Raw genomic sequence first — 17,926 nt, forward strand, 5'->3', positions numbered from 1 at the left:
GTGTGTGTGTGGTGGGGTGGGGGGTGGTGAGGGTAGTTGAAAGGAAAGGCATTTCTCTTTGTAGTTTAACAGTTCTCATTTACATTTTTATATCCTGGCAAAGTCCATTATCAGTATCTGTCACGCTCAGAGGGACTGTGAACAAGACCCCACCATTCCTACAGCTTTGTCTGAACAGAGTAGCCCTTCCGTGCATTTAAGTAGAGCAATAAGATTAACGACACTTGAGAATGACTTAAAAAGGTAATTCACAAAAGCATTTGATCTTTCCGATGTGATTCCTATTAACAATTGTAATAGACCAGACTTGCATTAAACTACAATACAATGTATTAATGTATCTTGTGATATTTTATATCACACAATGCCCCCAAAATTGACACTATTGATAACGATAAGCAAAAAAGGCTGTATAAAATACACAACACAGGTAATTAGCTATATTGTATACAACAAAAAAGCTGAAAATTATATTACTTTTGAAAATGACATACCCAAAATTAAATGGCTACTATTCTTGAACCCTTTGACTACAGGCAAAATCCTGGTGTCTGAAAGGTAACCCTTTGGGGTTTGTCAGGCCTTTTTACATGTAAATTACTGTATTTTGCTTACTTTTTATCCCTCCCCCTACCTCTCCCTCTCCTTGTGGTCTCCTCAGATAGCAACAGGTCAAGAAGACTGTAAAAAAATAAGTACAATAATCACAATATTAACATCTTGGATACTAATGTATTTATTCAGGTCCATTGATTGAAGTCTTTGTCAAATACCCAATCCCCATCAACAGGTCAAACACATTCCACAATTTCACATACTATTTATTATATTTTATTATATTTTATTTATACGAATACTGAATAATAATGCCATATTTTGAGAATGTATTTATATGATCACTGATGTAAAATGGGGTCACGTTGATGAAAATGCTTTCTATTGTGGAGCCAAAGGCGTTTTCACTGTCTTCCACAGAAATGTTAGGCTAACTCGGGAATACTCAAGAGGCTGCAGAGACGAGAGATTCCTTGAAAGTCCCCCAAAGGAAGTCCTCTATTTTGACGTAGGCATGGCAAATTTGTTTTAAAACATCAATCTTTTTGGCCATAAAGTCTCAATAGCATTTTTTACCTAAGCGTAACAGTCTCAGTATTGAAAATGCTATGGTTTCCTTACACAGGCTTTGTTGTTTGAAGAAAGCCAACCCAACTACACACCGTTGGAAACGTAATGTCATTAGCTGAAATGCTTCTCAGTCGTTACTTCAGTAGCCGCTTCTAGGCTCACCTGAAGTTATACTGTATTTTTTGCTAACGGATGGGGATCACGGCTTTCCTGTGCAAATGGATTACTGATACAGGCCAGATAAGCTGGTATGTGGGCTCTTCTTGTTCCAGAGAGCCTATACAAAACGTAATAGCATTCCTATGTACAAGTACGTTTGTAGACGTATGCAGTAGTAAAGTAAACAATGGACATTATATCTCAGTTTTTAGAATTGCATTATTATGCGTTTTGTTTGCTGGACCATTGACGTGAAAAAAACAGACTACCTAATTTCGTGTAGTATATGGATTTCCAAAATGCAGAGAAGGCGAGGTCCCCCCCACGCTGGTTTTGCCACCCACATGCTACAAAAATAAGGAACTGTTGTGGCTAAAGCATTGGCATCTTATAATAGGTTATACAGATAGAAATGGGAGTTTTAACGCTTTCAAACGGTAGGCTATACCCTGTTGCCGTAGTGACAGTAAATTTTAACCACCGTTAAAAAAACCCACACTGGGCCGGTGAGATTTAATGGGTTGAAAGTTAGATTGTGCTGTACATGTTTGTCGTTATTACTTTGTTCAATTATCACTGACTGCATCTCTATATATGGAAATATAATGGAGAGAACAGACAATAAAGAGCAAATAAGAACGGTAAACTTACCGCACATATTCAGAACAGTAGTGCCCAGATAAGGGCTGGGAATCTTAAATCGAGCTGATACTACACAAACCACTTTTTGTTTTGTTTTTCCAGCAGAGGGCGATATTTCCTGCAGATGAAAGTCAATTCACAGATACATGTGATGGAGTTTTGTGATTTTTTTTTTTTCTGTAATCATTTGAACAAATGTTTTGAATGTTGTCTTATGTAATGTTTTCTCAGTTTATATCTATAGCGAGCTAGTTGGCTTAATTTACTATTTTTGCAGATGCAAACTAGTTTTTGCCATCTATCTTGTTAATTTCCACAAACAGTATTCCATAGCAAAAGTACTATGTCCTTTTGTCCAATTTCAAAGGTTTTTATTTTATTTTTATTTATCAATGTAAAATGTTTTTAAATGTCATTTCAGTTTAATGTGAGCCCTTTTGCCTTTGTGGGATTAATAAGGAATAATTAGACTGAAGAAGAGTTTTTACCCCCTTCGGATTACCAGTTTTTCAGGAATACTGAGTTCTGATTTAGCTCAACTGTTAGCTTTGTTGCTGCTAGTTGGTCACAAAGATCGTTTAGCTGGTTAGGTTACATTGATTTTATGTATTCCAGTGTGTTTTGTCACCCAGAGTTTATCAGAGAAGAATCCGTGTGGGTGCTGGCTGTTGTTCCAGCACTAAAACCTTATTCAGCTAATCACTCCAATGAAACTTGCCGCCTACACAAATACACACCAGACCTGCAAAAATTTTAATCTTATATATTTCCGTGCATTATCTTATTCCTCCTACTCTGCAGGAAATTAGCCTTCTTTTGCATGCCCACCTGCTACTTGGACCTCTGCCACACCAACAAAACTACTTTTCAAAAAATGTTTCTTTAGCAAATATGTCTCGATATTTTTTCCATCCTGGGCTCCTGGATTTCCATGTCACCCCGGGAAGGAGCTCGATTGGTGGCATATCAAATATATTCCAAATATATGACAACCTACCAATCGGACTGAGACACATCAGAAATACCAGTATAAATGAAAAAAAAGAGAGAAAAAGATAAGTTTGTAATAGACCAGAAAAAAAGTCTACACATTATGTTGCATCTCTACCCAGAACGGTGAGATATAATGTCAAACTAGCAGCAATGCTGCTCTCCTTCATCCCTCCTCTCCTATTAGCTGAAGTTAGCTAGTGAAATAAGTATGAACACATTTCCTTGCCTCTGACATATCACTGTAGTATGCTACTGAGAGACCCAGGGCAACCGATTCATTTAACTTAACAGTTCATTGTCCTGATAAGTAAATTAACTCTCTTATTGCAGGAATAATCATTGATCACCTGGAAGGCCTCAAGGATTATGGTTAGTGAGGGAGGGAATTTTCAAATTCTCAAATACTTACGCAAAATATTAAGAGCTGCATTGAAATACATTAACAATACATACGGGGTGGCCTGTAGCATAGTGGTTAGGGTAAATGACTGGGACACGCAAGGTCGGTGGTTGTAATCCCGGTCTGGCCAGAATAAGATCCGCACAGCCGTTGGGCCCTTGAGCCAGCATTGCCCTGCATTGCTCCAGGGGAAGATTGTTTCCTGCTTAGTCTAATCGACTGTACGTCGCTCTGGATAAGAGCGTCTGCCAAATGCCTGTAATGTAATGTAATGTATTTAAGTTTTGTACATTGTAAACTATGTAAAATAAAGTAATTTTCAGTCTACAAATTCATAAAGTAATTTTTAGTCTACAAACTTTCATCCATCCATCCATTATCTGAACCCGCTTATCCTGAACAGGGTCGCAGGGGGCTGGAGCCTATCCCAGCATACATTGGGCGAAAGGCAGGAATACAATATTAATTATTTTCAAAAAAATGGAATTACATTTCAATGACTACATATGGCTAAGGGTGAGAAAAATGACATTTAATTTGATTTGCCTGGTACGATGGCAACATATTTATTTTAATATGTAATAGTAACAACAGACTAAGGAAAACATGGTATTTTATGGACACCAGTAGAGAGAGAAACTATGACACTGCGTAATGGAGATTTGCCATGGTGATGGAACCATTATAACCTAATGTTAAATTGTAATGGATACCAATAGAAATCTGTAATGGACACCCCTATAATGAGATTCGGCAATGAAAACCATGAAATGGAAACCAGTAGAAATCTGTAATGGTAGCCATCCCACTGTATTGGTATTCTCTAATGGAAACCACTATAATGACTAAACCCAGTCACGGATGGGGACAGAGGAACCAATCGCAACCCAGTTCCAGGCAGTGCAGGTGTTCTTATTAACCAGTTTGTAGCAAATACGGGCAAAGGTCAAATTCCGACAATCAGAAACAATGCAGTTAAGCAAGTTCGTAGTCGATGAGGCAGACGATGGGTCAAACACGGACAGGCAGTCCAAACAAGCATTAGTACAGAACGCAGTCCAAACAAGCATTAGTACAGAACGCAGTCCAAGAATCATAATCAAGGAAGTAAAACAAAGTTTGATAGCAGGAAATCCAAACAAGAAATCCATCCATCCATCCATTATCTGAACCCGCTTATCCTGATCAGGGTCGCAGGGGGGCTGGAGCCTATCCCAGCATACGTTGGGTGAAAGGCAGGAATACACCCTGGACAGGTCGCCAGTCCATCGCAGGGCACACTCACCATTCACTCACACACTCATGCCTACGGGCAATTTAGACTCTCCAATCGGCCTAACCTGCATGTCTTTGGACTGTGGGAGGAAACCCACGCAGACACGGGGAGAACATGCAAACTCCGCACAGAGAGGCCCCAGCCGACGGGGATTCGAACCCAGGACCTCCTTGCTGTGAGGCGGCAGTGCTACCCACTGCACCATCCGTGCCGCCCAAACAAGAAATAAAGGGCAAATTCAAAAGATGTCGGGGTACACAAACTGGGTCGGGTACACGAAGCAGGAAGAAAACCGCTGGAGAGTATGGTCCTGACACGTCTGGCAAAGAACTGAATAAACAGGCAGGCTTAAATACAGACAAATGAACACAAATGATAAACTGGTGTAAGTGGTGGGGAACAGACAGTAATGAGCAGGTGAGTAATGCACTACGGGAAGTGAACAGGGACAAAAAACAAGAGAATAAAGGTAATGCAAAGGGAAACGCCAAGCAGGGGCGGGGCCAGGGGGGGGCCAGGGGTGGCACTGGCCCCCCCTGGAATCTGATTGGCCACCCCTGGTGCCCCCCCTACCAGAACCGGAATATGATAGGCCATTTTACGCAGCAAACAATATATATGGTAAGCCTTGATGGCTGGCCCCCCTCCTCTGGGTCTGTGCCCCAGCCTGGCCCCCCCATTCAAAATGTTCTAGACACGCCCCTGACGCCAAGAGGCAGAAGCACGGGATGTGACAAAATACATAATGGAAACCACCAGGTAATGGTTTTTAATGGTATTTATTAGAAAACAGCTACTGGTTTGTAATGGTAATTGCTATCTTTACATTAGATGTGTGATACTTTATCTTCATCTTTGTAACTTTTAATAAACTGTCTCTTCATTTTAATTGGATTGAGCTATACCTTTTTACATGGCTGATCCACAAATTGTTCTAACTAATTGTTCATTGTCATACAAGATAATAGCTATTAAATGAAATCAAATAATACATATTTTACATGTAGGTGAGGTTAAGAGTTTTAGCATTGTGTTCAATATTCAAAGCAAAAAAGACAAAAGAAAAAACAAAGGCATTGGCTGATAAAATTGGTTGATTCAGTAATGAGAAACATTTTACATAATTATAACTTGCCCACATATGCTTCCATATGTATGCAAAAGTACTAGTGTGAAAGTGGCAATCTTTTTGCAATGCATATTTCAACTGCTTTTTGTGGGTTTCAGTGGCCACTGCTGTTGATATTAGTCAATAACAATCTCTAATTGCTGCCCTGGAGAAAACTGGGGTGTTTCAAGATTTCATTTAGGAGCAGAGCTCCATCCGTTGAGGTAAAGGCACAGATGAGCTTTTCATTACAAGTAAAGGCAATATTCAGCAAATATTACTAATTTAAGTACAGATAAATCATCACCACACAACATAGCATTGTGTGTGTGTCTGATTGGACTGAAATGATCCCAGTAAAATACATTACACAGCTGAGTTATTCTTATTAATGTGGCCGACTGTATTATCCACATATCCTTACATAGCCTACACTTTACACAATCCATTTGCTTTGCTGAGAGCATCCATGAAATTAATTCCTGGGAGCTGGCAAGCTACTGGTCATAAGCCTTGTTCCATAAGCCCATTGCCACACATTTGCATGTATTATATACAATATAAAATGTCCAATATAAAAGTTTGTACAAATATGTCTTTGTCTCTGTCACTGCTGATCAGATCAGTTGTATTATATTTTTTCCTTAACAAATCCATGAATCTACGCACAGGTATGCCTGTCTCTGCATGCTGTCTCTAAAACATGCACAAACCATCTTTCTCTTTTATCTTTTACTCATGCACACATAAACTGTGTTCAGTAGAAGCTTCCGAATGATTTACAATGTTAATAAATATGAGCCATATTCTGGGAGCACAAACAGTAATTACACTGACTCAAACATTCAAAACAACAGGGACGGTTTGAGTGCGGCTGTGGCCATGTGTGTTGCTATTGGAAACTGCGGAATATTCACATCTTCTGACTCCCAGTCGGAGTCCGCCCCCTCCAAACACAGCCTCCATCAGCATTTCCGTGCAGGGTGCAAGGGCACGTGGGAGACTGTGTGGGCGGGCTTGGGGGGCGGAAGCACTCTGAAACAGCCGAAATCCTGCTCACTTTTTACAGATTTATGAAGCGAAAATCACAAGATATTGCGAGCGTATAGCCGTAGTACGATGTGAGGAGTAGGAATGTCTTTGCTTTACTTGACTGTTTCACACCGTGACATTTGAACGTCGTTCAGATATTACTTGGATTTACTTGTGCAGACTGGTAGCCGGTAGCTGGTTGGCCATAATTCCTGAAGGGACCCAATGGCAGAATCCGCCTCAAACCACACTGGTGTCTGCCTGGGACTTACCCTTAAGTTTGAGGCCCTTGGCCAACCCTTGCCCACACCCCGCCTCTCTGGGATAGGCTCCAGCCACCCCCTGTGACCCTGTTCAGGATAAGCGGGTTAGGATAATGAATGAATGAATGAAGACTCAATTAAGACTCCGGGATTATGCTGTGGCTGAACCAATCCTTTCTTCCCAAATGTTTGTCTCACACGAAGATCAGGACGGAGAAGGGGTTGGAATGCAAGGGGAACTGCGCACTGAAGGTGCAAAAACCCGCCAGCCTTCATAGGTCTGACAACCTTTTTTTTTTTTCAGATTTTTCCCTTTTTCTCCCAATTTGGTAGCCAATTGTACCTCGTCTGATTCAATTGGAGGTAGTCGTATTAGATGTACCGCCCGTACCCCGTCCCTCGGCGGCCCGAATGAGAGCGACACGCCGTCTCGTCTCGTGCCCGTTGCCGTGATTCCGAGGCGCCCGAGGAGCTTATTGTGCGGCGATCTAATAACCCTGCCAAGTCCCTCCCTCTGGAGCAGCAAGCAATTATTGCTGCCCCACGTGAGCTGGCCAAACTTGGCTTTTGGCAGGACCGAGAATCGAACCCCGGTCCCCGGTGTGCAACTGCAGCAAACTGCAACCGCAAGTCTGCTGCGTCTTAGCCTGCTGCGCCACCATGGCTCCCCCGACAACCTTTTTGACTGCTGTGATGGTCACAGCAAGGGGCAGAGCCCTGTCAAAGCAGAGGTTCCCCCAAGTGGATTATTAAGGTCAGTACACATGCCTTCATGTCAAAAGGCCTTCCTATACCTGAAAAAATAACAAGCCACCCCACCCACAGTGTATGTACCTCCTGGGCTGCCTTGAAGGGCTTGCCACTGAATTTGATATGCACTGCAGCTACCTGGTCTTCTCCATGAACTTTTGCCCACCCGTATAATGTTAATATAGCTGCTCACCATGCTGTTTCAGTGGCCGTGTTAGCAACACCTTTTAAAGTTTCCTTATGACTATGTTGGTATGAGTCATCCAAAGTGCTAAAGCGCCGTCTCTCCGATGGTCAGAAGGAGTGAAATTGAAGGGGAGTTATGCATGTAGCCACGCTCCTCTGAATTCCAGATGACCATCAGAGTTCCCTGTCAATCATCTTGCGAGAGGATTCTGGGGGAACAGATGGGCGGATGACGAGGGGAGCTTATGGGGGCTGCTTCACATCATCCTCTTCACAGGTGTCTCCGCTGTTATAAGGTCTCGACCTATGAATGCACCAGATGGAGAGAATCCGAAGTGCTGAAGCACTCGGTCATCCAGAATTCACAGAAACCGTTCTTACGTGCATAACTCTTGATCTCCGGCAGCAGGGTTGTAGGTGTAAGTAATTGTTCTGGATGATGCGATAAAATCAGTTCCCAAGTATAATGACAGGGACAGTGTCTTTCAGGTGGGTGTGCGTGATTACAGTCCTAACTGACTTGCAATTTAAGATCCTGGCAAAAATTTCAATCTGAACAACTGATCAACCCCCTGTTTAACTGACAGAATAATCCTTCTTTCTCCATCCTCAGATGATATATGGGGAGCCAGTTGACCGCAACACATTTTTGATAGTTGGGTTAGATTTTCCTCCTCTGTTGCAAAATACTTTGAGACTCTGGGATAAAAGGCATCAAAAATAAATATATTATTCAGATTATTAAAAAATAGAATGGTGTGCAAGATTTTTGTGCACCAAATGTTTATTGTTAGTAACCATAAAGTTACCACAAAATCGTAAATTTATGCTGTTTCAATTAATTGAAATCCCTAGTCACACAGGTCTCACGTGAGATTTTGCCCATCCGGCAAATCAGAGACAGCAGAAATAAGAAATATTTATATTTCCCCTCATATAAGGCCTCTTAACCCTTTCAGTGCCAAGCCCAATATGAAATGGCTCCTCTCAAATCCCAGGGGCTTTGGCTTTGGTTGAGAAAATTTAGTTGGATTTTCATAGAAGCTGAAAGCAACAGTCTAGCGGCCATTTTGATTGGTCAAAAAGGTATAAGGTCGACAGTGCCATATGGCACTCTTGAGATTTTATGCTAGTTCCGCTTGAGTGGCTGAAAGCGTTACATTTCTCAAATACATTTTTTGAATACACATTTGAGGCTAGTGAAGGCCAACACATATAGACAGAGAGATTCCCTTTATGGGGGAATCCGGATCTGTCACCCCACCCCCTCCACTCTGAACTAGAAAGACCTCTCTTGGTTTTCACGGCTGCCTTGCAAAAAAAAAAAAAAAGGATGCTGATTCATTATTAAATAGAGGAGAGCAGGCAAGATTGCCAAATTCATATTTGACTCAGAGAGAACTGTTCTGTAAGATTTGGGTAGCTCTAAAGGCGGAATGATTTCTCATCCAGAATTCATTTCTTAGAAAACAGACCACACTTCATATTATGTAGATTATTATTTGATATATAAATTAATCAAAGACACTCATATATAAAGCCTTTGTTTGTCTCACTGCTGGCCACCTGACCATCTTAGATATGGTACCAAGACATGGAGGTTCACTGAAGCAGGGGCCTTTAACTTTGAGATGTCCATAAGACTTTTCCATGAGAAATTGAAACACCAAGGAAAAACCTTTGACATACCAAGACATTTTTTTTTCTTCACACATACCATGGATCTATAAATATACAGAGGATCAGGCAAATGTAACACCCAGTCCATTTCCAGAGATACCATGTCTTGGAGAATATCACACACCCGGTAAATAAAAGATTCGCGTAGTCAGTTTTGGACGTTTATTAGTCGGGAAGGACAATACTCCTGGACCCTCCCACGTGAAGTGACTCCCACTCATCCTGAGGAGAGATAGATGAGAAAAATGAGTCAGCAACATCAGTATTTCTGAAATGCAGAGTCAATCGAGCAGAAAATTCAATCGACAAAATATTGTCTCCGTTTTGGCTGACAGCAGGTGATCTGAAATGCGTCATGAAAACGTGATACTCTTTGGGTTCTGGCCTTTTAGATAATAGTGAAACTTGATAGATGTTGTATTGTTGAACTCGGGGTATTCTAGCTGCCAACCGTGGTATACTAGTTTGTAAGTTGATGTAGTCTTCAAGGGTTCTAATTGTATCTGTATGGTCACGCTAGGACTCGGAACCGTACTGTCCTCAAGGGTCCTCTTCGCACGTGTCCCTGTGTTCGATTTGCACTTCGTTGTACGTCGCTCTGGATGAGAGCGTCTGCTAAACGCTTTGTAATGTAATGTAATGATAGAAAGGGAACTGTCGATGCAATTTCCTTGAGAGCATAATTTCAGCTGCCAGGAGAAAAGGCAAGTAACAATACAGTAATTACTGCATGCTCCAGTTTCCCCACTCCACCGTGATTTCTACACTGTAATTAAAACACGAGCTATAGCAAGGCAGTGTTTTTTCCCCCCACAACTGAACAAAGAAAAGATTCCACCATGATCATTGTTTTTGCAGCCTGTTAAATACTGGAAGGGAACTTAATAAAAATTAAGTTTTTATACGTTATTTGTTTGCTTCTCAGCCAAAGAAATGTTTATTGTAATATCGATTCATTATTGTAAAGATGTCATCAAGATTCACCTTTAAATAACATCATAAACCCACCTCCTAAGGCTCTTTTTCTGACGGATATCGGAAGCTTGCTCATATAGTCTCTGCCACTCAAATGTTGTTGCTGCTTTTCGGTGTCTTTCGGATGCATAGCAATGGAGAGGACTCCACTTAACTTAGCAGATTATTCAATTTGTCAGTCTGGCGTCCCTGTGTTGTGAGTGGGAGGAGCGCTTCAGACCAGTCCAAACGACTCACAGTTCCGCATTAAATTATTTATTTAACACACACACACACACACACACACACACACACACACACACACACACACACACACACAACATGCGCGCATCACGGTGACATTTTGCATTCTATAAGGACGTGGCATTGGATAGGATGCCAGAAATGGTTTTCCTAAGCAGCGCTTATAAGGTGTTTGTCTGCCAGGCATGGTGAGTCACTTCAGCAGGTCAGGTGTGCTGCCACTCAAAAGGCAGTGCAGGTATGTGATTTTTATGGATTTTTATTACTTCCATGCACTGTGGTCGTGCAAACACGGTTTTGTAATCTTTAAATTCCCTCTTACTTCTGCTCGGCGCTGTCCAGAAGAGGCAGCCGTGTGTTGTCCAGAAGAGGCAGCCGTGTGTCTGACATTTCTGCCAAATGTGCGGCCACAACTATGCTTACACTTAGGCTCCCGTCCGCACTTTTTTTATTTCAACATATCCGATTTCTTGACAAACCTGATACTTGTTGCATTTGATGAGGTCCAAACACCCATACAGAAATCACCCATACAGAAAATAAATACATTTCAAATACATTTTTTATATTTCTGATGCAAAACATGTAAAGATTGACCATTTAAAGAAATGTATCAATGCATATGAAATGTATTAATGTATTTTCAATGTATTTAACATTAGTTTAACAATAGTATTACAAATGTAGTTCAAAATGCAATGCAAATACATTTTGAATGCATTTCACAATACATTTCACCTGGGTTAACGTTACATTGCATTTGGACATACATTCGGAATACTATTTAGAAATATGTTTGATAAATACACTGGAAATACACATGTATTATTTAACATACATCGGACATATATGAATATATGAAATGGCCTATTTCTACGCATTATGACATGCATCAGAGATGCATATTAAAATGTATCTGAAATCCATTTATTTTCTGTATAGGCAGAAGCAAGTTGGATTTATCCACATCCGATTTTAATCGCTGGGTCGGAGTCCACTATTATTGGATCTAAATGTTAACACCCAAGCGTGCCATCTTACCCAACTACCAATATTCTACATCCAGTAGGCTTGCTAATAAGTGTGCGGGGGTGTCGCGAGATTGTTAGGCACTGTTTGTCAGATCGGGTGGAACAGTGAGTACAACGGCTATGAAAAATTCTCTGTCAAGAAGCACGAAACTGGATATGACACATTAAACATCCATTGTAAACACAACCACCAATAGACCACCGATCTGATAATACTAAAATAAGATTTGTCAGCTGCATCTGATACAAGTGTAAACAGAGCCTGTTGTTGCTAAGGACATCTTAATGTACTGGCAACAGTTATGGCATCACAGGTGGCGTCAGAACCATGTCGAGCTTTTTGCACTGTGACGTTTAGTAGTATAGAACCCTTACACCGATACTATATAAAACGCAAGATCACGATTTTTGTTCAAAACCGAAGATTGCTTTTCTATTGCTAGTTTCTTTTGCATGTCCATCATGTGCATCATTTCAGTTTCAAAGTTTTTGTGGGAGACCTGGTGTAAAACATGGTGAGTAAAATCATAATTCCAGTTTGCAGTTGAAATTGCTTTAAATACGTCATTTCGTTTTTATATCACCTTGTTTTCTCTGATCAGATAATTAATTATTCATATACATACACTTAAGTATACACTTAAGTAATGTTATGTAACCATAACAGAGAACAATGTTTGTGCGATTTTGAATTTCGTCAGGCTAGTTGGCTATTCCGTGTATACCATTTATACATGTAAATCCAAGCTACGCTACCTAGGTTACCAATTAAAATACCAGTTTAGCTACAGAATATTTAGTGACGTAGGTTTAGGGAATTACTTTCTTTAAAATAACAGTAGTTTTACGTGTATTGTTAGTCTCAAAACAGACAGGTCCCTATTCATTCGCGTTCGCTGCTCCGAATTGGTCAGTTACATTTAAGTGTACTGTTCTTACCTAAGAATAAGTTACGTGATTTGCATCAGTAGCGCAATTAGGCCTGCATTTGAAATTATTGGTAGTGCAATCAAAAACGCATAATGCCTGAATAAACATGACATAGTACGCTACGTAAACCATACATAAGGAATGTCATCCTTCATAACGGGTGACTGACGTGATACCATGCAACGTTATGCTGAACATGACATAGGCAAGTGTCACCTGGCTAATGGCTAAACGTTATAAAAGGTGAGATAAAACATGCGTAAGCTGGTCTGTGACACAACTGATGTTGTCACTTGCTGTGATGGTACATTTTTAATATAAGATGTTTGTAACAGCAGTCAAAGGGACAATCTTCCCTCAGGTTGATTTGAATTTTTTCATGACTTAGCCTAGCCTTGCCTAGCCTTATAAAGGGTTTGATGCCTCCCTTTATGTTAGCCATTTAGTTAGGTGGCATGAACTTGACTTTGCTGTGACTGCAATTGTACCAAGGGCAGGAATAATATATGTATCTTCACCCTTGCCTTGCTTGCCCCATAACCTCCTGTATTTATTTCACTTCTAACTCACTTTTTCCATCCTCTGCCATTATTAGGTGATCTTGGGCTGTGTTGCAGACAAAATTTGGATCTAGTCTGGGTTTGGAGACTGAGTGGAGACCAGGGGGCGAGGAGTGGGCCAGTCAGGGTCCAGTCTCCTGAGTCATCCCGCCGACAGAGAAGAGCACCTACAGTCTCATTCAAAAGTAAAAGTATTGGAACAGCAAGGCCAATTCCTTTGTTTTTGCTATACACTGAATACATTTGGGTTTGAGATAAAAGGATGAACACGAGACGAGAATTTCAGCTTTTATTTCCCGATATGTACACCTACATGTGTTAAACTACTTGGAACATATCACATTTGGCATGAAGCAATGCTGCTGAATCCTGCTGTGTCACCATGTAGCTCTGAGAAATCTGTGTAGGGCAGCCTGTAGCGTAGTGGTTAAGGTACATGACTGGGATCTGCAAGGTCGGTGGTTCGATTCCCAATTGTAGCCACAATAAGATCCGCACAGCCGTTGGGCCCTTGAGCAAGGCCCTTAACCCTGCATTGCTGCTGGGAGGATTGTGTCCTGCTTAGTCTAATCAACTGTACGTCGCTCTGAATAAGAGCGTCTGCCAAATGCCATTACTGTAAAATGTAATGTGGCTGGAAAGGTGCGTGCTAGCCTGGCTCATCATTCCTCTAAGGTACAGCCCTGCTGCAGAAACAGCTCTAGCTAGTTAGACTAAGCAGGAGACAATCCTCCCCTGGAGTTGTGCAGGGCCAAGGCCTTGCTCAACTTATTGTGGCTACACCGGGGATCGAACCACCGACCTTGCGGGTCCCAGTCAAGCTATGTTTTGCACTACTCGCTGGTTGTCCCGTTCTGTCACATCCAGTGTTTCCTTCCTGTTTTTGACGTTTTCTGTTTTCATCTCTTACACACACCCTGAGCCTCGTCTGCCACTCCCTGAGCGCTACGCTGGCGAGCCGGGATCCTGCCTGTCTTTCCTGTCGCAGTGTTCACTGGTCTTCGGTCTTCGGTCTTCAGCCCTCAACATTCCCCACGGAACGTTCTAAAGTTGCCCATGTGATTGCCCTGCTGGCCGGGAAGGCACGGGAATCGGGGACCGCCTTCTGGGCCTTCCGAAGCTCCCGGAGAGCGGCGACTTCGCTCAGTTCTCCGTAGATATGAGGACAATTTTTGACCGGATGGCCACGGGGCAGCTCGTCAGCTCCTGGGGCTGTACCGGGAGAACAGGTCCGTGTCAGACTCTTCCAGAGAGTTCCGGACCCTGGCTGCATCTACAGGTTGGAATAGCCGGCCGATGTATGATGTGTTAAAGAAGCCTGCTGATGTTGATGTGTTACTATATGGACTGTCAGAGCCTATTAAAGAAGAACTCGAACTTGCGATCTTCCTCAAAACCTGGACGGCTTCGTCGACCTGGCCATCCGGGTCGACTCGCGACTGCGGGAGAGACCAGCTGACAGGCAGACACCTCGCAGGCGACCCGCTTCCTTCAAAGCTCCTCGCGCCACTGAACTCCCTCTGACCGACACGTCCGCACCCGAACCAATGCAGGTTCACTGGGCAGGATTGTCAACACAGGAAAGACAGAGACGTTTTAACACACAGTTCTGTTTGTTCTACTGTGCTGGTCCAGGGCACACCGCAACAAACTGCCCAGCAAAATAAAAATGCCTGTTAGTTACTAAGGGGCGCCTCATTGAACTCTCCCCCCTATTACTCTTCTGTTCTCCACGCTGTGGTTTCCTACAAGGGAGCCCAACTGCCTGCATGGGCTCCAACTGACTCAGGAGCCGATGGCCAGATTTATGTGTCCAACCCTGGTCAGCCGACTAAGGATTCGACATCTCGTCTCAGCACGACCCTCCACCCCAAAGCGCTCACTGCCGCCCCCCTGGCCGAAGTAGACCGCGTCACGGCTCCTGTGGGGATTCTGATTTCGGGGAACCACCGGGAGGAAATTTCCCTCTATTTGATTAAATCACCTCACGTTCCGGTGGTGCTGGTTCCAACGACACAACCCACAAATCGACTGGGTCCAAGGCGCCATCTCGGGCTGGAGCCCTGGCTGTCACCTCTCCTGTCTCCGCTCCGCCTCCGGCTCATCCTCCCCGTCCTGCCCCCTGAGAAGGCGCCTGCTGAGTTGACCTCCTCCAAGTCTTCAGTACACCCCGTGCCAGCTGCTCCCTACCGCCCCACCACACTCACGACTGCCCCATCAATCTGCATCCAGGCTCCACACCCCCTAGAGGGTGACTCATCCCCCCGTCAGCCCCTGAATCCAAGGCTATGGAGAAATACATTGACGTCGCACTAGCCGCCGGGCTCATCCGACCCTCTTCCTCGCCAGTCGAAGCCGGCTTCTTCTTTGTCGAAAAGAAAGATAAAAGGCGCCCCTGTTGTGATTATCGCGGACTTAACAATCTCACCATGAAGAACCGCTACCCGTTCCCGCTTATTGACACTGCATTCGCGTCCTTCCAGAACGGCAAGTACTTCACCAAACTCAACCTGCGCAATGCCTATCACTTGGTGCGCATCAGAGAGGAAAGGAAACTGTGTACTCTATGCTGAGGTGGGGAGGAGATCCATATATTTGCATATTCTCTTCTTTCAAGAGTACCAGATCAGTTGTACCTTCTCAGTCATATGAGTGGAAGATGTCGTTCAACACCGCCAAGGGCCACTACGAGTACCTGGTGATGCCGTTCGGGCTCACAAACTCCCGGGCTGTGTTCCAGGCGTTGGTGAATGATGTTCTGCAGGACATGATCTCCTCCTTCACCTTCATTCACCTAGATGACTTCCTGGTCTCCTCCCCCACTCTCGACGAGCACATACAACACGTCTGGCTAGTATTGCAACGTCTCCTGGAGAACCAATTGTTCGCAAAGGCAGAAAATTCTCATCTCTTCAGGCTGCACCTTTCCCTCCCTACCTCACTGCCACAATGAACCTTGTATATGCCATAGATTATAATGGCACTTGTATATAGTTATATATAGATATTGTATTGTTGTATTCTAGCTGCCAACCATGGTATGCTAGTTCGCAAGTTCATGTATTCTAATTGTATCTGTATGGTCACGCTAGGACTCGTAGAACCGTACTGTCCTCTAGGGTCCTCTTCACACTTGTTCCTGTGTTTGATCTGCACTTTGCTCTGGATAAGAGTGTCTGCTAAATGCTTTGTAATGTAATGTAATGCAATGTAATGACATCCACCCCCACGCCACCTTCCCAAAATTAGGCCCCCGCTTCATTGGTCCCTACACCATCACCAGTATAATCGGCCCCTCTGCAGTGCGGCTTGACCTCCCACCTCCTCAACACCACGTCCACCCCACGTTCCACGTCTCCCGAATTAAGCCCTGCATTCCCTCCCGACTCACTACCCCTGCCAGACCCCCACCTCTCACCCAACTCACTGATGGTGACTCAGCTTTTAACTGTCCGCCGCTTGCTCAAAGCCTGGCCTTGGGGCCAGGGGTCGGCAGTCCCTGGTGCGGTCGGAGGGACACAGCCCGGAGGAGAACTCATGGGTCCCATATTAGACCCATCTCTTTTTGCGTCACACCCTGAACTGAACTCTAGGGGCTCTGGGTGTCAGCCGTAGCTCCGTCACCTCATTCATTGATTTCACCTGTAGTCAATTGCCTGATTGTCAGTTCGGCCCATTTTTCTCGTGTTTATATACCCCCTATGTCCACGTCTTTACTTTGCTAGGTTGTAATGTTTATTTGACTTACTCTCAAGTATTGTTCTGACCCGTTTCGGTCTATTTAGCCTTTTGATTCTCAAATTCTCTGTATCTGCATTACTACTGGTGTATAAACTTTGCTTGTGACCACGATCTTATCCCTGCTGTAACTGTCTGCTGGTGATCAAACTCTGCTTGTCTGGATGGACCATGTATTAAAACTCCTTTTTCAACGGAGAAATTAATAAATAAAATGTGCAGCAGTAAGTTCATACTAGGACGCTGTTATGAAGCCTTACAAAAATCCAGCAATGTAAGCAATACAGTTCTGCAAACGTGGGCTCAAGACCTTGGGCTGGAGATTGATGAAGCTACTGGGTCAGATATATGGAAGTATGCTAATAACATATCCATATGCAATAAAGCAAAAGAACTACAATTTAGACTGCTGCACCGCCTTCAGATATCGCCTCAACATAGAAATAGGATGGGCCCAAGTAAGTCGGCCATGTGCATTAAGTGTACTAAGGAGACTTTATACACACTATATGGACCTGTGCACATATCCAGAATTTCTGGGCGAACGTAATCTTGAAGTTTAATTTAGTGCTCAATAAAGATTTGGATTTAAATCCAATATATCTCCTGCTAGGCATTCCATACCCACAAATCAAGGGGATTTACAGACAAAACCTGTAGAATGTATTAACCGAAGCTGCACGTAAATGCATATTGTTGAAATGGATCTCATGTAAACCACCATTGCTTTCGGATTGGCACAAAGTGGTATTCGACCTTTTACCCATGGAATAGCTGAGATACTGGTCTAGAGGCAAAATTGGTATATTCTATCATATATGGAGCCCGTTTCTGG

This window comes from Conger conger, chromosome 7 (assembly GCF_963514075.1).
Source record: "Conger conger chromosome 7, fConCon1.1, whole genome shotgun sequence".
Taxonomy (NCBI): Eukaryota; Metazoa; Chordata; class Actinopteri; order Anguilliformes; family Congridae; genus Conger; species Conger conger.